This window comes from Drosophila persimilis, unplaced genomic scaffold (assembly GCF_003286085.1).
Source record: "Drosophila persimilis strain 14011-0111.01,24,50 unplaced genomic scaffold, DperRS2 tig00000579-arrow-pilon, whole genome shotgun sequence".
In the NCBI taxonomy this organism is placed as follows: Eukaryota; Metazoa; Arthropoda; class Insecta; order Diptera; family Drosophilidae; genus Drosophila; species Drosophila persimilis.
Window position 1 is genome coordinate 1667637 of NW_020825322.1, and position 27427 is coordinate 1695063.

Below are 27427 nucleotides of genomic sequence, written 5' to 3' on the forward strand. Positions count from 1 at the left end.
TGCATTTGATTGATTGGTGTAATTAGGTGGAAGGCCAGCGGCAGCAGCTGCAGCTGCATCAAGGCTTAGGCACTTGACCAGCCCACACAGCCTTCCCTCTTCTATAATTTGCTCTCCTTTCAAGAGGCGCCACACCATTACATCAGCTGTACGCCATATGGCACGAAATCAACTTGATTCTCAGCGAAAATTGACATGGAAATTCCCAAGTAAGTGACTCAGTTTTCACTTTATTTTCCAGGCAATTGTCTTTGGCTTTGTGTCCTTGAAGAGCGACGTTGCCGCTGCCACTGCCGTTGCGGTGGCCAGGGCCAAGCTGCAGAGGCGACATAAGCTTATTAAATTCCATAAGGATTTCGCAAGCGAATATTACAGCCAGCTACTTATGGCAAGGATTAGACAAACATGGCCCGACTCTACAAACTTTCCACAAACTTGCACACACACATGAAAGCATCGGAGAGGCTCGAGAGACGGAGACTGCGCAGCGGGAGGTCAATTCCACACCCACTGAGCTGAAGACAAGGGACTGTGCCAAAGCCTTTAACTGTTGACCAAGTCGTTGACACACATGCAACGCCAGTGCCTGGCACTTGCCACTCACCACCAAGCCACCCAGCCACCCAGCCACCCAGCCACACCACGTCTAAACGGCCACCAGCTGTGCCACTCAGCGGGTTGGCAGCACACTGCTCGCTCGCGTGGCTGCAGCTCCCCAAAGCAGTTCGGCCACGTCCTCCGGCTGTGAACAGCCAGCCAAAAGTGGAAGATTAAAAACCCAAATTAATAAACCTTTTCCATGCTTCCAGAGAACCGTGTTGTGAATTTTGCACTTCGGATTTAATTCCAGTGTCTTTTAGAAAGCCCCACCCACGATACTTGACGACACATTCGACGTGCGATAATTTCTTATAGAAGGCAAAAGTCAGCCAAGTCCTGCGTGCCGGGGATCCGGATCCCGTCTAATTACTCCAAGGACCGTCTCTGATGGCAGTGGCAGCCACAGACACAGCCACACGCCTCACAACAAAGGCAAATAAGAGTAAAAAGTTTTTAGCATTTAATTAAAAGAAAAAAAAACGTACGCAAACCTCAAAAGCCTCAAGAGCGAAAGCCTCAGCTTTCCGCTCCGTGCCGCATATTCTCGGCTCCTACGGCACCATGGAGGCTATCAATAATGGCTTAAGAAAGACTGGTAGAAGCTTCAGTGTCTGATTCAGATTCAGATTTTGATGCCGATGAAGACGGGTGTGTGTGTGTGTGTGCATGTGTAGATTCGGATGATGTGATTTGTCAGATCTGTCGCAGTGCGTGTCACGCGCTTGTCACGTGCCTGTCACGCACACACACGCACAGTCACTCGCCGAAAGACAGGCGTATAACTGACAGATGGAACTTGATTGCGGTCTGGCTGCTGGCCAATTGACAAGGGCGTGCTGGCGACCGTGGCGTATGCGCGATAATTTGTGAAGGGTGAAGGACTGGGGGGGGGGGGGGGCTTACACATGTGTGTAACTCGAATCTATAATTTTCATTTATGCCATACACTTGCATATATATGTACTACGAGTGCTTATTAGTCTTCTATCGCACACTGCTTTGCTTTCATGTAATTTCGAGCATTTTGTTTGCAGAAAATGAGTTCCTTGAATCGACTTTCAATGACTATAATTGCACAATTTGAAAACCTGACAATGAGGCTTTTAAGTCAATTATTTCTAGCTAATTTATACATATTTTATATCTATCCTCTCGCTATTACGCATGCATTAAGTATGCGCCATGTGGCATGCATTCGACTAGATTCCCTGGAAAAGTCTTAAACGCACTCGGAGCGTACGGCAAGTATGAAGTATGTAAGTGTCCTCCAATCGTACGATTTCTTGAGTATTTTACTCAATTTTCCAAAAACCACTTTCCACCTGCCCTTTTCTAGACGCAGCAAAGAACAACAACATTCAACAAGTACAATACACTACGATCCCCCGTACCTTACCACATGTATCATTGCTTTAAAGTTCTGTACCCAGTGGCCTTCAGTTACTTGTTTAATATCCATGGACGGCCGGCAATCTGTCGCAACTTCTGCCACTGACAGCCTTTGACGCACTGGGAGAACAGGAAGAGAACCCCTCTTCCACCGCCACTTGTCAGCTGTTGTTTCCTATTCCGGGGACAATATAGAAAAGACATGATAGAAGCAAGGCTTACAAGGGAAAGGGGCTACACCAATCGACTGGGGACTGGGCCAAATTGTTTGGCACAACAAAAGTTTTCTTATTTTCGCGGCTTTTGCATAGTTGCTCTCCGCTGGCCCGGTCTCAGCCTAAGCTCTCCTTCCCGCCTGCCCCCAAGGGTGCTTTATTACAATTTAACTTTTCTTTTATTGCAGCATTTTTGTTGCCTTTGGCGTTGGGCTCTGTGGCTAACCAGGCCACCAGGCATCCCGAGCAAGGGCTACCCAAGACCCAAAGCTGAGTCCAAAAACCGTCCGTAACCCCTAACCCGTAACCCGTAACCCGAAACCTGGAAACCAAAATCAAAACGCCAAAGCCAACGCCGACACCGACACCAAAGCCCGGGCAAGAATGCCTTTTCCCCGGCTGAGGCTGAGGCTGAGGCTGGGACTGGGACTGAGGCTGAAGGACATTAGCTGCTGGCCGTGGAATAAACTGAGCGAGGAATGGAGGAAACCAGCTCCAGAAGGGGTGGCCAAGGGTCTAATAATGTGTCATGTGGCATATGCACCCTGCCCTCTTCCATCTTTGAGCTGCAAAGTTTCAGCACCACCTGAGTATGTTCAATGGCCATTGGCTGGGGTCTGTTAAGGACCGTCTATCGAGATAGCCAAAGAATGCATATAAAACGTGAATACTCGCGGAGCTACAGAGAGCGAAATGAAGAGTGCTGGAATTTCGTTTAAGAAACTCCATTACGGGTACTCCTTTCCTTGCCTGTCCTTCGATTTCAATATTTAATGGCCCTAGAATTGTGCTTGCAAGCGATCAGATTTGAAGCGTCTTTGAGAGGCTGAAAATCGGTTAAGAAATGATTTATAGAATGATCATCAAATGCTGGCCACGAAACTGCAGTGAATTGATGGACGAAATTGGGTTCAGCAATCCTCGTCGGTTACAGGGTATAGCCATACTCGTTAGCCAGACCGCAAGCTGCCTCTTCTGTTCCTCTACCCAGATTTCCATTCTCCATGCATGTGTGTGTGTGTGTGTGTTTGAATCTGTGGAAGCGTGAGTGTGCATTGTGGGTATGTGGGTTATGGGTTTTCTTTTATTTTATACGTATTTCACTTCATTTTGCTGTTGTATTGTTGTGTCCTGTTGCCTGCCCATCTTGCTCCCTCCTCCTCTTGCTCTCTCTATGTCTTTTTCTCCTTTCCCCCTTCTTTCCCGTCTTGCCCACTTCTTCTTGGGCTCATGCATATTTGAAATTCCCTTAAAGGCACTTCAGTTCTTTAGTTCTTTTTGCTGCTGTTGTGGCTGCCTGCGCTTTGTGTATGAGTGTATGACTGTATGAGTGTGTGTGCGTGTGTGTGTGTGTATGAGCAACGCCAATGGCTGTTTAGTGTACCTCTGTGTGTGTGTGTGTGTGCGTGTGTGTGCTCTCTCTCTCTCTCTGTGTACTTCCCCTAGCAGTCCTGCCATTTGGTTCCTCTCACGTCGCTCCGTTTATCATTCTTATCATCATCAAGCGTTGACGGGCCTCGCCATTGTGGCGACCTTAATGGTCAAATTTAGCTGTGCTTCTGTGTGTGTGTGTTTGCATGTGTGCGGGTGATTCTGATATCCTTAAACTGCAACTCATGCCTTCTGCTCCTTCTGCGGTTTCTACCTCTGTTCGTGCAATTGTGATGATGGCGCATTTTATTGCCAACGAAATTTAATCGAGTTTATCACATTATTTTTTTTCTTTTTTATATATACATATATATGCATGTGTGTGTGTGTGTGTGTGCGGCACTTAAGACGTGCTTATTAGCCCTATTAGTAATAATTGCACTACTGAGCAAATTTAGTTGTCTTGTGCATCATCATCTTCCACTGGCAAAGGCAAAGGCCCTGCCCCTGCCACAGGCCGAGCCACAACCACAGCCTCAGAGCCTCAGAGCCCCAGCCTCCTACGGCATTTGCACATTTTGGCTTATTTTGTGGCGGGCACTTAACTTTTGAAGCTTTTGCGAGCGTTGTCGTCCTTGGCCATCCTTGGCGCTTGGAATCGGGGTTTTGCGGCTTTTGTGTGCTCTTCAACTCGAACGGACTCTGTATCCGTATCCGTATCGTATCCCTCTGACGACTGCCTCCAAGGACCTGCATTTACTTAGCTATTTAGATATTTATCTTTATGGAGCTTGTCCAAGTGACTTTTATATGCGAATTAATATTTGAATAGGCTGCAGACCCCACTGAGACCGAGACAGACAGCGAGAGGGTGGAGAACTGGCAGCCCGAGTGGTATATTTAATGGCTCGCATATCATGCGATAATTTGCCCCATTAATCCGCAACTAATTTATTCAGGCTCCTCGAATCGCTCTTCAAATGATGTCATAATCAATTCCCACTCACCGCCGCTTTAATACAGAATATTGAGATTTAATTGAATCGGTCTGTGGGGGGGGGGGGGCGGAGGTGGTTCTTTTTCAATGGAAACCACTCAATTATGCATTACAGTTGCAGTTTTTTTGTCCATTCAATTATCTCCGATTCGGTAGGGATGCCTGGAAGGGAAGGCAGTCCCCACAGAACCCATCCACCTGGCACCTTATACTCAAGTGCCTTGCCTCCTTTTCCTACAATTCTTGTTCCTGTTGCTATTCCAAATCCTCTTTTCGTGCTATCTGCAACTATACCGAGAATTACCATTAAAAATGAATGGCCAGCCAAATATTTTGTTTAACAAATTGACAAACAAAAGGAGCCAAGCAATAAACAGGGGCCAATGTGTGCCATGTCCGGCAGGGAAATAAAATATATACATACATATAAGAGCCCAGACAATCAACAAAATGCTTCTCTAATAAGGGAGATGTCGGTGTCGGCAGCAAGGACCGTTTATAATAGCGTCAAGGACGCGCCAAACTAATCTCCTTGTGGTGCGGGCAGCCAGGGCCGGACCGGGGCCAGACAGTTGAAGATCAAAGAGATGATAAACTCCCCCGACAATGACCCCCTGTGGGGAGTACAGTCGGTCGAGGGGGTGGGGGGGGGGGCGTCAGGGGCCAGCCCGAAACAATATTTAAACATTTCATGTTACAGAGCTGCTCCTTTCACTCCGTTGTCTCCATTTTGCTCATTTTGCGTTTTCCATTCTTTTCACTTTCTCCTCCCGCTCCTCCCCCTCCTCCCCCATTCTTTCTGCGTGTCTTTTCCACCCACTCACAGAAAGCCGTCGGCCATTTTATTGTTTGTCTTTCTGTTCATTTTGTATCTGCCTTTATCTTGGCACTTTTCCATTGTTTTATGGGCCCAGCCTCCCCTGCCAACGACTCGGCTTTAATTGCATTAAGCGCCTTATTAGAAGTCTCAGCAATTTGCATTTTACCTTTTGTCAAATGTTTTCACTTTTCCCAAAGGCTCCCAAAGAGTGGCCCCCTGAGTGGGCCGCTGGCGAGTGGAGAGGGCAAACACTTTTCGCAATTGAAACGGAAATTAGCCCAAACAAAGTAGTTCAGGCTGCAGATGGCTGCAATTTAATTTAAACGATCTTCAATTAGGGCCAAAGGAGGGGTCACCTCATGCCCCGAAATACTGCAATTAAAGATTACACATTATAACAAATAATATTCAATTAAGAGAAATTTCAATAAGGGCTTAATCGAAATGAATAGAGCTGGAAAGTACAAAGAGTCGAAGCTGTGGAGATCCTGTAAAGGTGAACAGATCGTAAATGTGGATAAAAGATTGAACAATTTGTAGAAAACATTGCTGCATAATCATTCATAGAAGGATCACTCTTGAAGATAGATCCTTAAAACAAATTCCACTATGGCACGTCTGCGGTCACCATAGTGTCTCCTGGACTCCAGGGTATCCGTATCTCCCCAGCGATTATGGCCTCATTATGGTTTCCGCCATCCGCGGGACTCGCTCGAGGAATTCTTTTATTTTTATTTTTATTTGTATTTGTATTTTTTGCATGGGTTTGGCGGAATTGTTGCATTGCCGGCAATTGTTTGTTTGCCATTTCATAATTTGCCAATCATTATTTATGGACGCTGGATTAACCTGGTTGATCCTTTTGCGGAAATTAAAAACTTTTCGCCCCCTCGCCCCACATAATATTTATATTATTTATTTGGATGCTGCCATTGCGGTCTGTCCAGACAGGTGGCCATAAATATGTTTAATGAATCGCACAAACCGAAAACCAACTCTGTTGACAGGAATCTGGCATGTCTACATTACCCTGCCCAACCAATTTCCAATCGTTTTTTCCCTTCTCCACTCAAAAGCAAAAAGGACCCAACGAGAGAGCGAAACAAAAGCAGCATTCTGTTGCACACAAAACTAAATCCCGCTCAGGGCGAGAGAGTGGAGAGCTTCAGCGGTGGGCGGTGGGCGGTGGGCGGTGCAATTAAATTTATTAAAGTCCCAATCAATAATTCAGGACAAGCTCCGACCGCAGCTCAACTGCAACTCTTTCGCTGCAAATATTTCGTTAGCCACAGCAAAAAACAAAAACCAATACTAAAGAGTCGTCCAGTGGGGATAGGGCTATGAAATTGATTTGGCGCCTTTAGCGGCATTCATGCAGAGCCCCATTCGGGATCTACAATAATTTCAACTTGCAGATGGTTTAATCGAGCAAAAAAATATTATTCGGAGCTATCAGCATTCAATAGTAAATTAAAATAAAATTTAAAATAAATCATACGTATTTGAAGGGATTATCTTTAATGAAATTAATTAATTACTGAATTCACGGTCAATAAGTTTAGTACTAGTTATTTCTGACTAAAATTGATTCATTTCGAGGACATCATCTCTTGAAAGACGAACCGCCAATAGACCCCTGTTTCAGCAAATTTAAAGAGGACTTCATCGTATACGTAATCTCGCGCTCGCCATATCTGTGGCAAAATTTGGCTAAAACTTTCCAGAATCAACACTCAGATAACGTGTTTGGGCTTAATTGAATTTCATTCTCTATCTCTGTTTCTATGCCGGTCTCTGGGCAGTAATGTGATGGATGGACGGATGAGAAAGGGAGTGGAAGCCTGGCAAACAAGTCGGTCGGCTTGGCCTGGTTAAATGGCCTGCCAACATATGGCCATTAATTGCCAACGACTACTGACTACTGACCACGGACCCAGAGCTCATCCCCCTTCTCCCTCTCTCTCTCCGTAGTATCTTTAAGATACTTTCATCTGGTGGCATTGGGTTGATTGAGTTGGTAGGCCAGACGGCGCAAACAGTATTCTATGGAGACAGCGAGAGACAGAGAGCAAATATACCCCCTCTGGCTGCATTTTTTTGGGTAAAAAATTCTTCTATTTTTTCTGTGGCAGTTCATAAAATACATGTACATGCCGCAAGGTCATTGCTTTGGGGTACAGCATCACAGGGGCTCGGTAGGGGGAAGGTAGAAAGGCTGGGAGGTGAGGCCGAACTTGACCTAGTTGGTGGGCGTGGCATGGTGTCCAATTGAATGCAACCATAAAAGCAGTTTGGACCCAGTTTGAATTATTCAACGGCCCTACCAAATCAATTTGAACATTTTTTCCTACTTTCTCTTTACTCCAGGGGCCACTGTCAGAGTTTCCAACCCCCACTAAAGCCTTAATTGAGGCTCAGAGTAAAACTAAACGAGATTGCCACGCGATTGCCATCGATCTTGGAATAGACGCAATGAGGCCAAGGAAGGCAACCAAATTTTGGAAATCAACCACAAACATCAGGAAAATGAATGAAAGAAATCTTTTCTGTGTAGAGTTTTTGGGAGTTCTGCCTCACACCATGAAAACCTTCGATATTCTCCGTGATCTCGCACTTTTCATGGCAGACGGGAAAACTTATAGAAACATAATGCTCTAGTGTTAATTCTTACACTTCTTTTATCATATTTCCACTTAAAGAGTGTTCCTTTTGCAATCACAAAGCTAATATACCCCTTTTTGTTCAGTGGGTATCGCCAGGGTATGATTTGGTGGCCAGCACTTCTTCTGCCTCTGTTCTGTGTACAATTGTTAGCGGGTATTTGTTACCAATTATCGCTCCATATTTGTTCCCCTCCATCTGGCCGCATGAACCCTCTCGCATGCTCTGTCGACCCTCAAGTATGAAATCAAATCGAAAGCCATTGGCCTGGCAATAATCTCACTTGGCTTTCTGCCTTTGGGGGATTGTAGTTTTAATTTGTTGCCCTCATTTGGCCAACACCGCTGCACTTGCACCTTCCCATGGACCCGATTGCCTTCCCTGGTCGTACCCTTGATTGAGAGTACCTTTTCCTTTCCCCTTCTCCATCCCATAAAGTACCATTAACCCGTTGGGTCTTTGGGGGCAACATTTCTGCTCGTTTTTTTCCATTTAATTGACCCAGTCAATTAATAAATGCTTTCACTTTGACTCCACTCTGCTTCCTTGTGGTGCTGCCGTCGCTTTCTCCCTGTTTCGCTTTCCACTTGCTCCAAGCCTCGCTTTCTCTCATTGTTTCCACGCTCCGTTGAGTTTGCTGCAGTTGCAAATAAAGGAAGAGAGAGAGAAGGAGCAGGAGCAGGACCAAGTGGAATATCTTTATTACAACATAATTAAAAGTAAATTTTTATTTTATTTTAATTTACTCTCTCATTCTGCTCCTCCCCTCCTGCCACACCGCTCTGCTCTATTCTTTTACGCATTAAGTTAATGCGGAAAAAGGAGGAGCCGTAAAGAAGTCGCAAGGCATCGAGGCAGATGAACGCCAATGAAGTTGGATTAAGGGCGCTCGAAGAGGTCAACCTGCTCCCCGGCATCCGTGACTTTAAGTCAGTCACTAATTAAAGCCTCCACTCAAATACAAGGAAAGCAATCCTTTACGAAAACTTGAGGACGATAGAGTGCTGAACCACAAATCGATACGAATATTTGCTTAAAGGAAGTCCCCACAGCTGGTGAGAGCACCTAGTTGTCGGTCTGGAAACTAAATTACGTGTATGTGGCATTAGCTTCGGGAAATAATAATTGATGAGGGTGGCCAGAGACGGGCCAGGGAGGTGGCATGGGGGCAGCGTGACCTGGAGCGAAGTGCTGCCTCTGACGCACACGCAACATCGCCAGAGTTTTATTTATAGCAGCCTCCCCTTCACTGAAGGAACAAACAACGGCCAAAAAAAAAAAGCTGCCAGGGATCTGTCGAGGACAATGCATATGCTAGCTATATATACGCAAACACGCACACAAATAGACAAGTATGCACACACACACATACAAATATAGATGTATATAGAATGCATGTGTGTGTGGGGAAGCAAACAAAATCAAAATTTGGAGCCGGAATTTATTGAATTATTGATCAGAGTGCTGCTTTTTTCGACTCTTCAATTGAGATTGGAAAATTTAAAGGATTTCCAACGGCGATGATAGAAAACAGTCCCTCAGTCAATGTTATCCCTATCACCGCTATCTGGATTGCGTAATAGGCCGGACCCGTGACCGCCACGAACCTAAAGTGAATTTTGGATTATGGCCAGAAGGGCCAGAAGGGTTGACCACACCGCCCCCCCACGAGCCTCTGCCAGCCATAAATATCTGCCTTGGGTTCCGCGAAAGCCCCTGTGCGCTCTGGCCGAAAGCAATTAAAATGCAGTTAACGCGGATTGCAGTTCATACTCGTATTTTGTGCTCCTATTATGCTCCGTTCGACTAGGTATTTTTCGACTAGGATTCTGTCGAAATCCGAGCGGATTACGAGCGGCCACTGTGAGAATAAGGCTTGCCTCTGCAAGGCCAGAGAATCTACCAGATTGCAGGATTTCGATTAGATCGAATTAATATTATGGAAGCAGCTAGAATATTTTTCATCCCAAAAACTGAGTACCGGTTAGAGAATTGTCTTCTCATTCACTTCAGTCTGGAAATCCTCTCTTGAAGCCTTTAGCCACTAAAATTAGCACTACTTTCAGTCAGCTTTTTAGAGCTTCACTGCTGGATGTCCGACGCCATCACAAACTGTTGAGCCAAGGGCAAAAATCAACGGCTCTGGTCGGAGACATCTACGAAGGCAAAGGAGAATACTGAGGAGAGACCGCATGGCGTAAGGGTTAAGTGGAATGTGGGAAGAAGTCAGAATGCGATGGAGATGGAGATGGGTGCAATTGAGGAAGAGTGGTTCTGAGCCAAGGCGAACCTTTGATAATGACTACAAAGTCAACGGCTTCAGAGGCAAGACAGAGCCCGGGACCGGGGCCTGGTTTATGGCCAAGTGGTGACAACAAATGGCGACAGCGAATGGCGATGGCGATGGCGATGGCGATGGCGAATGTATCTGAGAGATACGCGCTCGCAGTGGCCGTGCAACATATTGTATAGTTTTACTACTTGGCTCGACTTGGCCCGCCTTGGCCGGGGCTCTAACTACTTTACACCAAGTAGTACGCACGAGTGTATGTTTGTGTGTGTGTGTGTGTGTGTGTGTGGTCGTATCTTTGTATCTGAGTATCTTTTTGTGCTGTCAACGACGTCAACTGACGACGGATTGACGCTCTGTTGCGTCCATGTGTCCATGGGTCTGTTAACCAGAATGTATTCCCCTTAAGAGCTATTTTCTATTTTTAGCCCTTGGCTTTATTTGCCATTCTTGTTTTGGTAGCCATTTCCCCAGTGGTCCTTGGCTCTCTCTGGCGACAATGCTGAGAGAGGATCTGCACACATATAGGGATATCCTGAATTTTTAATTTAACTGCTCAGTTTTTATTTGCGTGTGTGCGACATAAAAAGTAGATGAAAGACGACAAAGTTTTTGGCACGTACTCGCACTCGCACTGGCACTCGCATTAAAGCTTTAAAGGGGGAGCGAAAGCTGGCCTCTAATTAACTGCGTCTCAACTTTTTCAGCTGCTCCACAAAGGAAAAAGGGAAAAAGGGAAAAAGGGAAAGCAGGGAGCAGAAGGTCGTGCCAGAGCCAGAGCCCACTCGAGTGCAGCTAACAGTTAAGTAATTTCAATTTGAAGCGCTCAACGTCAGATTTGCCACACACGCTCGCACTGGCACTGGCACTGGCACTCTCGCCTACACACGGATACGAGTATACACAGGCACGGACAGACAGAGACAGAGACAGAGACACAGACCGGCACAGGGCTAACAGCACAGAGAGATTCCCACACATGCCATGTAGCTCGTATCCGAGCGCTGCCTGCATATTAAAATGCTGTCAAAATTGCACGGCTAAATGTCATTTCATTTGGCATTGCTCTCCTTTCACTCACCCGCTCTGGCCCTCCGTGTGCCACCCTGGCACTCTTTCTCTGGGCATCTGTGTATGCCCCTCTCCTAATGACTACCGTCAGCTGCAGGACACAGACATATATTACGTCTAATTACCACGCCCCCAACCAGCCAGCTCTGGCTTCATTTCGATTCATCGCTGCACTAAATTTCTCCCCACACATTCCTGGCTATGTTCCTCCGTGATTTTGTGGCTGACAAATCTGACAAATTTGATTTGTTTTTCAACAAAATTGAACCATTCGAAATTCAATTGGTAGTCTAATAGGTTTAAAAAAGGTTTTAATTAATTAATCAATAAAATATAAAATTAAACCATTAAGTAGTTAGGAGCGTTAGGCCGTTTTTAGTAGTCTCTCATTCGACATAATGAAATGCTAAATTATTACAATGATACGAATGAAACTTTTTAAAAAACTGGAAACATTTTGGGTTTATTTTGTGGGGAAAGTTAGGAACAAAGTCCACAACTAAATGTGTATTTTTATGCTCGTATCTTTCGAATGCCAAATGAAATGCATACATGACCAACTAACTATTTTATTGACTGATTAAAATAAATTTGCCATGAGGCTAGAGGGCATAAATATACAAATATAACGATGAAACGAAACGCATTTCCTATTCATGTGGCGAATTTGCCCGTTTGTTTTGCAAATATTATTATTCTAAATACTTGTAAAAACCCCTTACTTTTGTTAAAATACTAAAAATTCAATTGACATAATTTAAAAAAAGAAATGAGTCTCTGAAGCGCTTGGCTTGTCCTATTCAAGTGGCGTGGAGTGTATATTTACATACAATTTTACGTAGCGGTAGTATTAATTGGTATTTTAAAAAAATACCTCAAGTTTTGTATTTGTCCCCAACGAACGTTTAAATATTTAATTATGCTAAAATGAAAAGTTTTGCCCAAAGAAGTTTGTGGCACAAACATTTTGTGGGTAAAGAACTATTCGAAAGTGTCTGAAAATTCCAAATTACCAAAAAAAAGTCCTTCAGTTTTTTGGAGAGCATGGCAAAAAAGAGTGGCAAGGCGCCCAGAAAATGGCCAGAAAAGGAAGTGGGCTTGAAATCGATTTCAAGTGCTGGATCGGCTGGGGCAATGGGTACGGTGGGTACTGTGGGACCGTGCGAATTCCTTTACCTTAATTAAAAAAGTTTACAATTTCTCCTGGCACTGTGACAATGGCGTCCCCACCCTGTAGTCCTGGTCCCCTAGGGCTACCACTCGGGTTTTCCTTATCCACCGATGTGTGTGTGTGTGTGTGTGTGTGTGTGTGTGTGTGCGTGTGTGTTCGTGTCACATAATAAGCAGGCAAAGTGCGTCAAAAAATCAACTGCTAAACAATGAGAAACAACTTTCTCTCGCTCTGTCTTCCTCTTCCGCTCCCCATCACTCTCACTCTCATTCTCACTCTCTTTCTGTGGCTCTGTTTCCATCTCCCTCTCCGTCTGTTGCTCCACTGCCGTCTCACTCTTGGGCGATGGCTTTGAAAAGCCTGCGGGAATCAGCTGCCAACTTATTTATTCCTTATTTTATTTTATATTTTTCTTTTTTTTTCTGTGCTTTTGTTGTGCTGTTGCTGGCGTCGGCTGGCGGAAAGTTTTAAAATAAACTTGCGTCATAAAAATTTAAAAAGTTTGGCCAAAGCACAAAACACAAAACGGAGACAGAGACGGGCAGGGAGAGGGAGAGGGAGGGGGAGGGGGATACCGAGCGGGAGCCGCCAGAGAGATTTGCGTTAGTTAAAGGAACAACAAGAAACGAAATGAAATGAAATGGAACCGAAACGGAAGCGAAGAGCGTGACGAGGGAGCGGAGTGGTGTACAGAATTCTTGCAACATTTGTTCTTTATGCAGAAGTTTGGCCTCCTGCAAGAATGTTTTAAAACCTGGTAATACACAAGGACATAATTACCGGAAAAGAGCGATCGAGAGAGAGAGAGGGGGATTGGACAGACCGAGAAAGAGAGGGCATATGAGAGAAAAAGGGATAAAGCCATGGGAAAACTCAAGTTTCCGTATTTTCTTGGTCTTCAAAACTTGGTCCAATATTTTGCATAATTTGCAGCCTTTTTTCAAACATTTTCGAAAAAATTTAAATAAGATATTCTGAAAAAAAAGGTCCCGAAATTTATTGAAATTGGAGAAGTTTTTAAAGTTGTTTTTAAAAATTGAGACAACAAAAATTTAATAAAAATTCTTGCAAATTTCTTGATATTCTCCAGCTGTCGGAACACTTTTTGTAGCCTGATTGATGCCTCCTTTGTCATCATTATGGATGTTTCAACTCGTTTTCGTTTTATGATCCGATTTGGAGGTAATAAAGCCAAGTGAGGCCACATTTTTTGTGTGGGCTACAAATCCGGTAAATCTTGCTCGCTTTCCCGACTCTTTCTCCTTCGCCATTTTGTACTCTCTTTGGTACTGCCCCGGTTTTGGGGCTTTGTCTTGGCCAAGGCAGCGTGAATGACGAAGAAACGCATTAAAACTGATTTATTGCTGCAGATAAGTTTGGATTTATATGCCAAAGTCAAGGCAGTGCCCTGTCTTTTGCTTCCCAAGCCTCCCGAGCTTCCCGGGCTTCTCGCCTAATCTCAGTTTCGTCCGGGGCTCGGGGCGAACCTCCGAAGGCATCCGCAGCACATTTAATTAAGATTTAACCTTTAATTACGATTTAAAAGATTACAATGTCAAATGCACGCTATCATCCACCCCAATCCCAGTCCCAATCCCAATCCCAATCCCATTCCCATTTATTGGCGATTCCACTAATGCTGAGAGCATTTCTCGATACGCTGCCACAGGAAGGATATGATTATGTCGATAACAATGGCATAGAATGGGAATGGGAGTGGGAACGAGAAGGGGAAGGGGATACCGATACCCCTCTGACATATCATTTTCTATGCGCAGGGCTGCAGGGGCACTCTCATTGTTATTTGCGGATTTTTTCCCATTGAATATTCTCTTTTATGGCCCCCGGCCCCATCCACGTTGCGTGCTAATTATGCAAGCGCTCGGCGTAGCAAACCCAATGATGCTTATCCATAATCGTTATCGTAATCGCCATCTTTATCGGCCTTGACATTATCCCACACTAGATGGCGATGCGATTCAGGCGATTCAGGAGACGCGTACGACCAGATGAATGAAAAAGCGCTATGGTTGGCACATAAGTCCGTGTGGGGTAGGCCCTATGCTATATGTTTTTGACTTACAGATGGAAGATCTGCCTCTATACATTGATGCATAATTTGTCCTTTATTTGTGAATAATTTGTTTAAGTTTGGCCCGAAATACGGCAACATTTCGAAGGCTATACCATTGAGAATTCAAACGAGATGAGAACTTAATTTTCATTGCGAATTGTCGTATTTCTTCTTTAAAAAGCAACAAACATTCTCAGAAAGCATATCTCTGGGTCTGGGCTCTGTTTCTGGCTTATTTTGCATTGTTGTGCTTAGCTTTATTATGAGCCTTTGTTAAAGCCGCTAGTTGGAAGATGCTGTCCTGGCCAACACCTCGAACGCCTCCCCTTTGCTCTCCCTCAAGGGTCGGGGCGCTGGTATTCATTATAATGTCAAACGCAGTATCTGGGGACCTACAGACAGTCAGTCTTGCCTTTGTCGTCCTTTCTTTCAATGCTGCCACTCTCTGTCCTCGTCTAACCTCGCACATTTTTTTCCCCCTTCCCCCCACTGACTATCTTGAGTTTCCATTTGCTTTTTGCTTTTTGCTATTTTATTTTATTTTATTTTACTTTATTTATTTAATTTACGAGTATGCCCATGGTCTCGGGCTGGGTCTCGGTCTCGGTCTCGGTCTCGACTTGCGTTCATAAGTTTATTATTTATAATCCCACTCAAGTGCGACACTTCTCTACGAGTGTGCTCACGAGTATGCCCTACTGCCACGCCTCCCAGTGCACACACACACCCTTACAATATATAGGTGGGTATATATGTACATATATGTATGTACAGTTGGGCTCAGGCATTTACACCCCGCCCTTGGCAATCAGTTTATATTTTGTATGGTTTATTAACAATTTGCGCGCGCCCCTTCCCGCCCCAAAAAATAAAACAACACCAAAGTTTTTATGGCCATACTGCGACTCAAAAATATTGCCGCATCAGCACAAGAAAGTTGGAGTTTGAGTTGGAGCTAGACCTGGGGCAGGAGCGAATGGGGCGAAGGGTATGAAATGCTTTTATTGCGTTCTATTATTGCTAAATACGTTTATATTTGTTTGCCTCGCACAAAGCCCTGACAAATTCGCAACCCCCATTGGGGGTTCTGGGCTGGGACACTTTCAACCCTAGAAGGTCTTGTATATTATAAAATATTGAATACAATGATGCCACATCTTTAATTAGAACCACAAAGACTATTATTTTTCTGTTCTCCTGATTGGACACGTGAATCATTCCTAGATTAAAATTAGAGACAAAGATTGGATCATTTGAAATGGTAAAAAGCAGATAATAAAAAATAAACTGCAATGGGAAACTCAATTTATTTATGCAAGATACATTTGGGGCTTGATACAAAAGTGCTTTCCACATATCTTATGGGAGCCAAAGTTCGGAGTAAAGGAGTGGAGGAGAAAGCTGCTGCAATTGTAATTAAAAAACATTGGAATAGGCGAATGCACTCGTCTTTTCGCTTCTCACATTCATACACCAAATTCTCAATAAGCTGATTGCAAAATTGCATATTTATCGTCGACTTGTCAATGTTGTGTAAACACGTATTTGTCTATGAAGCTAGTCGTATTTGGCCCAATATTCGGAAAGCTTTTTTGGAAACCAATCTGCCAATTATCTGCTGTATTTGCTCGCATATATGCATGTAATATGTATGTAAATGCGAGAGGATTATGTATGACATATGTCTGTGAATGGAAAATATTGATACACAGAAATGTGCGTCGACAAATGTTTCTCCCTCAAGGAATTTGTCTAAATATTCATTCGATATTTATGAGTCTGTTTCAATAGCCCATCAAATGAGAGGTTCCAATCTTTCGCCGCAATATTTGTTATCCGTAGATAATTCGAGTTCTTCACAGATAAAGCATCGTCCTCCCAAGCGGAGGATGGCCTTAGTCCTTCTGGGGTTTCAGCCTAATGGTAGTAGATAATTGCATTCTGTTTTGTGTATCTTTTCTCTGTGGCAGCAGCTGCAAGCAGTAAGCGACTCTATCGATAGCGACTTCCTCTGAATGGACTCGTTCCACATGTAGTCACTGCTATCGATTACCATCTAACGGGTCATTGTGTTCTCCGGCGTTTATGTTGACGTTGACCCCCCCACCACCCACCGCCCTCTCGTCACACTGATAATGAAGGGCGACGACTGAAAACTTATCGATTTTCGATTTGCCCACATATTCCTGGGTGCGTGTGCCCCATCCCGTGTGTGGCAGGCATTCAAATTGCGGTAACAAATGTCGCTGGCTCACAGGAGCCAAACGATTGTGGACTGTGGATTGTGGGCAGAGGGCTCTCGTCCGCCGCAGGGCAGAAGAGAAAGAACAAATGTCAAAGAGCAACCCGACGTCGTTGTTGTGAGCGGCGCCTCCCTGATTGCCAAAAAAAAAAAAAATAATAAAGAAATGAACGGAGAGAGTAGAGGAAAGACGAAGAGCTGGAACGGTGGACAAAAGGGCATCATTGGCAGAAGGCAGAATGGGGGCAGAATGGGGGGCAGAATGCCAGTCGTGGAGCAAAGGGCAATGCGCTTAGCACAGCAGCCTGTTGAATGTCTGACTTTCTCCCCACTGCCCCCCCTCAATGGCGCTGACAATGAAAGCCATAAGAATGCCGCTGTCTATGGGAGTGAGTGAGTGAGTGAGTGACTCTGAATAGAACTGCAAATGGAATCGGAAATGGTGGGCCGTGTGGCTAAGGGTGAGAGACCATTCCATTTGCCTGTTTAATGCAATTTGTTTTTGCTTTTGATGATGTTCCTTCTCTGCTATGTACAATACATGCATGTATGTATGTATATTTCCCTGCCGTTGTTGTTATCAGTGCAGACTTCTGTGAAATGTCACTGTTACAAGATCGTATCATTACGCTACGCAGCGCCCGAAGACACGTTCTGCCTGATTTTCTGTCTCTACCGCACGCACTCTTTGTCGTTCAATGTTGGCGCCGTCGTTCGGAGGAGAGCCACGCTGACTAAGTATCGGGTATATGTTATGGACCTTCTTTTAGACGTTAGTTCTTTGTATTGTCCAAGCATGCCAATCTATTGGGAGTTCCTCTAAAGTCACTTAACCGTAACTGTGGCATGCCACCACAGTGTTCTTTATAAACAGTTTCAAACATTTTGGGGGGCTATTTTTGTGTAGAGGTACACTAAATACTTTTGAAAATGAATGTCAATGACAGCTTTCTCTGTCTCTCTCTGGTACAATACACCTTTCTTTCTCTCGCTGTGGGATATTTGAACACAGAACACAAACGCACGCAGGCACACACTCTCCAAAAAACACACACATAGACACCGAAAACATGGCGTACAACGGTAAAGCAAAGTAAGAACAACACAACAACAAAATGTGGGTGGGTGCAGGGGCAAGGCAACAAAGCAACAACTAAAATTGAAAGGCAGACAAATAAAAAGCGCCGAAGGAGCACAAGACACACACACAGAGAGAGAAAGAGTGATGGGGAAGGAGAGGGGGATGGGGGATGGGGGATGGAGGATGGTGAGAGTGGGCCGAAAAAAAGGGATGCTGTGCGAGAGTAACTACAACAAGAACAACACCAGCCAACACCGAACACTGAACAACATGATAAAGGCCCAAAAATCAATTTCTGTGTCAATTTTTTTTCGTCTGCCCCTCATCCCCATCTAAGTCCTTCTCTTTTTTTCTTTTTTTTGGCGCTCCGTGTAAAGAAAACCGAGGGATAAAAAGTGCGTGCGGCTTCCAAGGGAAAAAGCAGAGCCAAAAAGGAAAAGGGAACCGCAACAAATTCGGCTCATATTTCAAAGGAGTTTCGGGAATGTCCTTGGATTTGTTGGAGCTTGTTTTCGGGGCGGGCAGAACAGGACCCGGGCAGACGAGGGGCACCCACACCCACCAGGCAGAGAACCAAATTAAATGCAGTCCTCGCATAAATCTTGTACACAAAACAGGTCGCCATACCCGACCTGGAGTCCCGTTCCCCGAGCTGGGTCATTGTTATCGAACAGCCAATCGGATTGCAAAAAATCTCCAAGGACACCAAATAGACTTTACACATTTTTGGCTTACCCAAAGGGAAGTGTGTCAAACATAAATACAAATTTTGGTTATTTATGGAATGCGGCAGCGCTCTCACATATGCCACAAGTTACCATCCCAGTCCATCCTTCCCAAAATCCCTCACCAACCGGCTTACCGAGAGCAGACCCAGTGGGTGGTATATTCATCAAAGATATTTAAAGTCACGCTCGAAAAAGAGCTACTGGCAAATTGTTTTGATCAAGTGTGGCAAAAAATAAATTGAATTATAATGATTATAGTTTTAATGTATTTTTAATAAGGAAGGAAATGGACCTTTTATATCTGAATAAATTACATTTCTGAAACCAATAAAAATGTCATAAAAGTAAACAACAATCAGACGACTAAAGTATTGCTTTTACGACCATTGTTGCCATGCAGCGATGATGGAGGTGATTTATAATTGTTTTTGGAGGAACTTGAAGCTTATTTATTATATAGTAAACATTGGATGTTTGTGCAAACACCATCTGCCGAGACGCACACAGATGTTTGGGCTTCAAATGATGAATTTTGAATGAAAACAGACGAAACTTCCTTAAAAATCCTGACATTCTGGCACACAAAATCTACAAGAACCAAAATGAGACGTCAGCCAGCAGAAAGGTAATCCCAGCAGGATCTAAAATAGCGATTTTCCAGCAGTGGATGCCACACGCGCACACGGCTTTGGTGGGGGCGTGGCAGGAACAGGAGCAGGGCCATGGGCATGGGGGAATATGGCTAACAAGCGAAAAGACTGAAGTGAGTTTATGTATTTTGTATTTTTTGCATAGCTCTGTAGTTTGATGTTGATGTGGTTTTGTATTTCGGGGTTATATTTATTGCATTGTTTACCGTGCATAAAAGCGAACGACAAGTCGGTCCATTTGTAGCTCTTCGGCCACGCCCCACTCTGCTTGCAACAAAGGTACGGGTTATTTATGTGTGTGTGTGTGTGTGCCCCTGTCTGTACGTGTTTGTTGCGTGTCTCTGCCTTCAATGCGAATTGAGGAAAGCGTTTTGATTATTTTACAGCCTTTTTTTTCGTTCAATTTTCGCTTTGATTTTTACCGTGGCCCGTTGCTCTTCTTTGGCTTTTACTCGCTCTCTCTCTCTCTCTCTCACCCTCTCTCCATCTCTGTTGCTGTTGCTGCAGGCTGTCTGGGAAATTTATGCCGACATCGCCTATATTTATAGATACCTTCACCTGTCTTGCCAAAAGTCACTTACGAAATTAAATTTGTTGCTGTCTTTCGCTCTGTCTCTCCCACTCTCTCTCTCTCTCTATCTAGCCCCCCTTTCCACCCTCTTACTTCTTTGGCAACCCTCGCTCGAAATTGCTTTATATTTTTTGTGGGCTTGTCAACAGATTCTCAATTATGTTCGCTGCACATTTGCCGCAAATCAAATGGAAATGAGCAAATGAAAACAAGGAAGTACTGGAGGAAAATGAAGGAAAATGGATAACGGTTATGTCGATGGGGCAGTTAAAGTTACGGAAATGTGTTGTGCCCTGAAAGAAACAGATTTCCACTTGGCCTGCCTGTGGAGTACAGGTACAATACGATAATGGGGGGCAGCAATTGAAAATTTGATTTGCTTTCGGAGAAACGACCACGAGGATAGACAAAATAAACTAGTTTTCAGCTCTCTATTAGTGAAGGCGAAAGGCAAAAGCACAAGAACTTCCACGAGGATCAATAAGCAGCTAGAAAAAACAAAAAGTATACGACTTTAGCGACGGACAACTGATGAGACGACTGATTAAGACGACGGCTGACAACTGAGTGAGGAGAGTCCTCTCTCGGGCGCTTGACGGCTCTCTGTGACGACCGCTCTCGCGCTTTAGTGATTCACTCTCGCGCTCTAGGGATCCGCTCTCGCGCTCTAGTGATCCGCTCTCGCGCTCTAGTGATCCGCTCTCGCGCTCTAGGGATCCGCTCTCGGGCTCTAGTGATCCGCTCTCGCGCTCTAGTGATCCGCTCTCGCGTTCTAGTTGTCCGCTCTCTGCTCTGTCTCTATCGGTTTTAGGACGCGAGCGTGCAGACAGCACAGCCTTCTTACATTTGTAAAGAAAAAATATTTGAATCAAGTTAACTTCTCTAGGTGAAATTATTTTACGGTTAAGCTAACTCCGGGGCACTGAGAGCACTAATTAAATTCAATTTGCTTTCGCTAGGAAACCAGCCACATCTACAGAAAGTGAACTGCATAGTTTTTGGAAAAATGCGGTCTAAATCACTTCACTTACAAGGAACTTGCAACTTGGTTTAGGGGCATACAATAATTCGCGGAAAGTTTGGGTCTGAATTGAATTTCCTCTCTCGCGTATCTTTATGGCGCTTCCGAGTGCTCTCCCCCCACTTGCGGAGTGGCGCTTTTACTTGTTCATTCTTGTTTGTGTTGGGCGGCAGCGGCAGCGGCAGCATTAGCAAGTTTGTTTTGTACAAAAATCAGGAAAACGAACACGACGAAGAGGAATTAGTGGAAAAGGAAGAAAAATAAATGGAATAGGACGGAGAGAGTGGAGAGATTGGAGGGAGTGGGAAGGAAGTAGAAAAAACAAACAAAAACAAACCCAAGAACATGTCTTTGACATATTAATAAATTATATTCGAGTAATCTCCTGGGCATATTATCATATACAAAACAGACATACATACATACATACATACATCCGTAAGTACGTACTCGCATGCCCCACTCAGTGTGCCCCATCCACCGTGTTGATGGGCCCCCTCTGGCTCCTCTTTCATTATTTATATTATTTTATTGTGTGCATTATTGTACATAGCATTTGCTGACAAAATGTTGTTTTCGTCATCGTCTCGTGCATTTGACTAATTTCTTAAAAATGTTCGCCCATAGCCAAAAGCAAAAGCCAGAAGAAGCGGCGGCCGAGATCAAAATCATCACAATATTATATTAAATAAATGCTGAGTGCCACACAACAAATCAAATCAAAAGTGGAATATTAAATCAAGTTCTATGGACTCCTAACCAAAATACTTTGTGACCTGAAAGTGTCTGAGAATATCGATATTTGAAGAGTTTTTTTCCCATGCCAAGTGCACGTTTTATATTCATTATTTACTAGTATCGTGGAGATGATCTTCCGAAATCCTATTTAAAATTCCCACATAGCCTCCGTTCCCTGTCACTCCTTGCCACATACTTGTATCTAGTGGCATGCTTTTGCTTGGCATTCCATTAGAGCTTCGTTCAGTAAACTGTGATTCATGGTAATATACATACATACATACATACATAGTTAGTGTTAAATTGTTATACGATCGAGTGTTGCAACATTTGCAGCCGCATTCCTGGGGCAGACTCACCTCAATCTGCCCCTCTATAGCCGTATCTATGTCGTCCCCATTCCTCCCTCGTTCACCCTTTCCACACAAATATTTGCAGTGTCACAGAATTGTAAATATTTTTGCCAGTAAAAAAATAAAAACAAAACAAAAACAAGTAGATAAATAAATCCGAGGGAAGGATAGCAAACAACTTAATGTTGTAGTTGTTGTAGTTGTTGTTGTTGTTGTTGTCGTTGTGGGTTGTTGATTTTTTTAGTGGTGATTAATGCAATGTCAGTGTGTTGGTGTATTGGTGTTGGTGTTTTGGTGTAAGTATCTATGTGTTGAGCAGTTTTATGCACTCGCTGCTGGAATTCTCCTTATTTCCTACACCGAATCGTATTTCATTTAATCTTTTTTTCTTTTTTTTCTGTGTATTGTACTTGGTGCACTGCACGGCTTCATAAATAATTTATTTACTTGGCTACTCACCCGCTGATGGTTGATTTTTGTCGTTATGATTTGTGTTGTTGTTGTTGTTGTTGTTGTTGATTTGTGTGCCGGATTGTTAGCTCATTGGTGACACAAATCAATCAAATGCCTGACATTCCAAATATACTATATACATTCGGTTTTTATTATTTTTCTACGATTTGATTTTAAGTCGGGTTTTTGTTTTAGAGTTTCTTAGGTTTTTCGTTGTTCCATCTATGATTTATGGCACAGAAATTTGTATTTCGTTCGTTTGTTTATATATTTAATTGACTCAATAATTAATTGCATCCAAAAATATATTTATAGCGGTCGATATTTTGGCAAAACTGCCATTTTGATTTATGTATTGATTGCAATAAAAAATAGTCACAAAAATAAACTCCAGGAAAGTAGAGCAAAAATATTTGATACCCAAAAGTGGACACACAGAAAAGTCTGTAAAAACATCTATAGAACCATTAAAAACCCTTCACTTACATATGTACCTTTCTTCTCAATTTGTACTTAATTTTCTCTAACAAATTCCCACTTCAAAGGAGATCCGACCCTTAGCCACTCTATCGAAACGTAGACCAGGTATAATTTTTGACCGAAGCGAACTTCTTTCGTCGAACAATACTTCCCGACTGTGCGTACGAATAACGAGGACTGTAATATGTGTGGACGGTTCCCGGAAATACTCATGCAGTACCTGCTTAGTGCCCATCGTGGGCTGCATCGATCCGGAACACTATAATAATAATTACAATAAGCATTGGCGGCAGTGGCAGTGGCAGTGGCAGTGGCAAATATTTATCCACATAAATTTTGGTGCAGTGGTTCAAAGGTGGTTCCACCTTCCACCACAAAAATTGCACGCAAATCACAATTTTAATTTTAATTATTTTCCTCACATTTTTCGGGCGAAAAACGATTTTTGTTTATGCCATAAAAACGATGAAAAATTGCACAAAAAGGCTAAACAAATTTTCTTATGAATGAAAATGTGCCATAAGCGAATGAGTGTCCCGCGCCCCGCCCGCCGCGTCCTTGTCTCCTTTATCTAGTATTCTGTGTGGCATCAAACACCTAATGAAAATCAACAAATCATGTTTATCGACTACATGAGCCACACAAGTCCTTCTCGCACTCTGCTCTCTTTTTCTCCGAATGGATATCAAATGATGGACAAGAGCAGCATCTATCTGGCCTTCAGAGTCTTGCATTCAGCACCGAATTTTCTCCTTTGAGCCAATCAGATTTTCACTAGGTTCATTCCAACGCTGAGTGACAGACGACCGACGGCTAGGGGGAGGGCGGAGGCCGAAAGATGAGAGGCGGCCTCAGAGAGACGGAGCTGTCCAGAGCTTGTACGAGTATCAAAGGTAAAGACAGGCTGGACACCGAGCTGGAGCTCTGAAAGCCAACAGAATCTGCCCCGAAGCTGAGTGGAAATTCGATATTGCCCAACACCAACGCAGATTGGTTTTTCAAATGTGATTGAAGTGCAAACTACCGTCAGTCCTGAGCTGGAATGTTTTCCTAGGACTCTGTAATTGTTTCTGTCAATAGTATAGTCATTACTTAGCCTAATTATTAACCATTTGGTCACCTTGTATTTTTCCACATCAAGTTGGACAATTTTAGGGGCCTATTCGTATGAAAGGTAAGCCAGAAAGCAATTAAAAATATCTCAAATTTCTTGAAAGGGCTGCTTGACTTCTCTAGCCTTAAGCCATAAAGCTTTAAACTTTTATTGTATTATAATAATCAAAATAACAATACATAAATTCCACTTCAATTCTCTTTCAGGCAACACAATTTCATTTGAATTCTTTGGTCAAAACCAAGTAATTAATACCTTCAGAATTCTCAGAAGGAAACACCGTCCAATTTGAAATCATTTGAACTAAGAGTAGGACTTTTCCTTTCAAAAGATTTTGAGCCAATCAGAAATGCCTATTAATTAGAATACTTAGAAAACTCCTAAGCTTTACAATTTGATCAACTTGCTGATGATTTCGTGTTTCCTCAAAAGAATATTTATGTTAATTATTATAACTATAATTGGGAAGCCCACGAAATGTTTTTTGGGCAATCAGACAGCTTTGTTGTCTAAGATTGGAAGCCATTGGATTCCCGTACTCCTACCCGCAAACTTTGGTGTGCTTTAGAACTAATCAGACAAGAGTTCAAAGGAAGCTTAGCAGGCAGTGGCAGTGGCTTTCTTGCAGTTGGCTTTAATGCGGCAATTTTCATAAATTTCCAGCGCGCTTTTCGCAGACATTTCCATTCCGCTATTTCGCGCACAGCTGCGACCCAAGCGGCGTATGTGTAATATTTCTAATGCCAAAAAAGGGCTTGATTCCCCCCGGCAGTGCCCAACGGCAGGGCTGCTGCAGCTGGCCAAACCAAATGCGCTCCAAATGCTTCAAAGCACACTTGCACATACACTAAACGCACACGCACACACACACACACATACATGGCTGAACGTTTGTGTCTGCGCCACACGGCGTATGGGCAACATTTTTGATAATTATACGACGAGGCAGCTGCACGTTAAACACGCCAAATGCAATTAAGTGCTTCAAACGGTGTTTTCTTTTTTCCCCACACATTTTTCCTGTGGGCTTGTCACTCTTCTTCTCTTTTTTTTTTGGCTAGAGTGGGGCTGTTCTTGCTGCTCTGCTTCTGGACTCGGTTGGTGTGTTTCGCCGCTTTGTTTTGTTTTTTAATTAAAAATTGAAACTAAAACGCCCAAGCAGCTTAAATATTTAACAAGTGACAGAGAGAGAGAGGTATAGCCCGATTGGAGAACGCGCTTCTGTGCTGGGCGACAGAGACCAATGCAGAGACAATTAGAAATGTTTGTGGGTCAGGGCAGGGGGTAGAGGTGAGGGCGGAGATAGCGCGTGTGGCGAAATGGGAGCGGAAATTTAGGCAACTTTATGGCAATACCAGTCCACACTTTCGGGATTTCCCTGCTAGGCAAAGGACTCTCTACAGGGCGTGGGGTGGATTAGCGTTTTTTTCTCTTAAATTGCTCCATATATATTCTTCAAGAATTAGTCATTAGCTATGGAAGTTCCAAACCCATTGAATGTGGGTCCAAACACTTGAAATTCCTTCTATTCAAATTGTATATTTTGGAATAATATTTAAGGCTTTTTTTATAAAATAAATACCAGTTTTAAGCGTGAATTGGAAGTGTGTCAAAACTCATATAAAATCATTCGAATTTTCAATAAAAACTTTTAAAAGTTTGCTGATTTTCCTTAAACAATTTAGGAGATATAGAATGGGTCTAACCATTCGAAAACTTCATTTGGTCTAAGTACTTTTGATACTAGAGCTCGAATTTGAACCCTACAATATTTAATGGGTCCTTAGATTAATTTATCATAGTTTACACATCATATTTCGACCATTTATTGTTTGCTCATATCGCTTAAATGGTGTTTTAAAGGCTTATGCACTTTACTCTGAAGTTACCTTTGATTTTGAGAATATTTAGGAGTCAAGTGATAAATCAATGTCATGTTTTAAAGCCCTCCTCCTACAATCGAATAACTAGCAAATATCCATTGCATACTTTCAGGTAGCCAGCTAAGAGATAAAGCTCATTTACAGGGTACAAAGAGGGTCTGAGCTGTTAAGCACCTGCCACTCGGGCTGGCACACGACACGGCCTTTGTAATTAATTTAGCAGCAACAATTTGCCCAGACTCGGGCTTAGTGCTTTCTGTGGAACAAAGCAATCCTCCAGAGACCGAAAGGGACAGGAACTGGGACTGGGCCTGGGACTGGTGCTGTTGGGCCTTAAACATTTTGGGAATTAACACTTTAAGCTCGAACAGTTTCATTTTTAGCCAAACACCACGAGGATCGAGCCATGTGCCCCCAAAACACGATGCTGCCTGATTGCGGCCAGGTGTTAAGCCGATTTAGCTATCTGAATAAGCTTACACTATTTAATTTGCCATCACAAACATTTGAGAGGGTTCGTTTAAACCAATTGGGAAATCTTTTATGCTAACATCTTCATGGAAATCGTTTTATGGCTTTTGATTTCTTGTTCATTTATACCATTATTTATGCTTTATTTGTTGTTTTGGTTCATCATTTGTTTGTTTCTGTTCATTGCACTTTAAAAAAATATAGTAAAACAGCTAATGGAAACACTCTTCTAAGAACTGAAACTTTTCCAATTGAATTTCGTGGCGATATGCGAATTTTGATGGCCTGTGTTAACGTTTAATGGAAGTCACCGAAAAAAAAAGAAACATCCCAAAGTTCAGAGGGAGTGGGACTCACACAAGAAATTGTTTTTCAAAAATTGAACAGAATTTTTTGGCTGAGAAGTTTTCAATTTGCGTTTTTGTCTGGGCCGCGCCGAAGAACAACACGACAATTTCCCTGGGTTTTTCAGGTGATTTTCTTGGATTTCTGTGGAACACGTCGTGCCGTCGGCGAAGCTGAACGAGAACTGAAATCAGAATCGGAATCGAACGGCGAGTGTGCGAGTGGGCCAGTGTGCCACACTGCGAGGCGATGACGACGATGCCACAGCCGATGCCGAGGCGCGACGAGGCGGCAACAAGGCGGCAACGAGGCGGCGACGGAGTGCGGAAAGTGTTTCGGTCTCGGTTTTTGGTTTCGCATCTGGGCCCCTTCCGGCTCCTCTTCGGCCATCCATCCATCCTCTTTCGGCCTTGTCGCATGCGAGAGATTTTCCTGCTGGTAGTGGGAAATTTTTTGAGCGGAGCACAAATTTCCCTGACGCAGCGAACGAAAGCGAAACCATGGGCGCCACGAGCCCTCAGCTCGGCTCGCGAACCAACGCGTCTGCCATCTGGGCTGATTTTAGCCCTGACTGGGAGAACATTACCGTTTTTTGCTTCTCTTTTGGCCAAATTGTGGGCCTACCTGTTGCTTAGCAA

At 43.6% G+C, this 27427-nt stretch overlaps 1 protein-coding gene across 3 annotated transcripts in view; it reads right to left on the bottom strand.

The window, feature by feature from the left end:
* The window catches only part of LOC6598271 (Kv channel-interacting protein 4), a 65380-nt gene extending 38460 nt beyond the window's left edge, over window positions 1-26920 (bottom strand). For all 3 annotated transcript variants that reach the window (XM_026990525.1, XM_026990524.1, XM_026990523.1), the window contains exons 1-2: window positions 26802-26920; window positions 22503-22718 (exon numbers count right to left, since the gene is read on the bottom strand). The gene's annotated coding sequence lies outside the window, so the exon portion shown is untranslated. The remainder of the gene's footprint in view (window positions 1-22502; window positions 22719-26801) is intronic.
* Window positions 26921-27427: the final 507 nt, after the last annotated feature.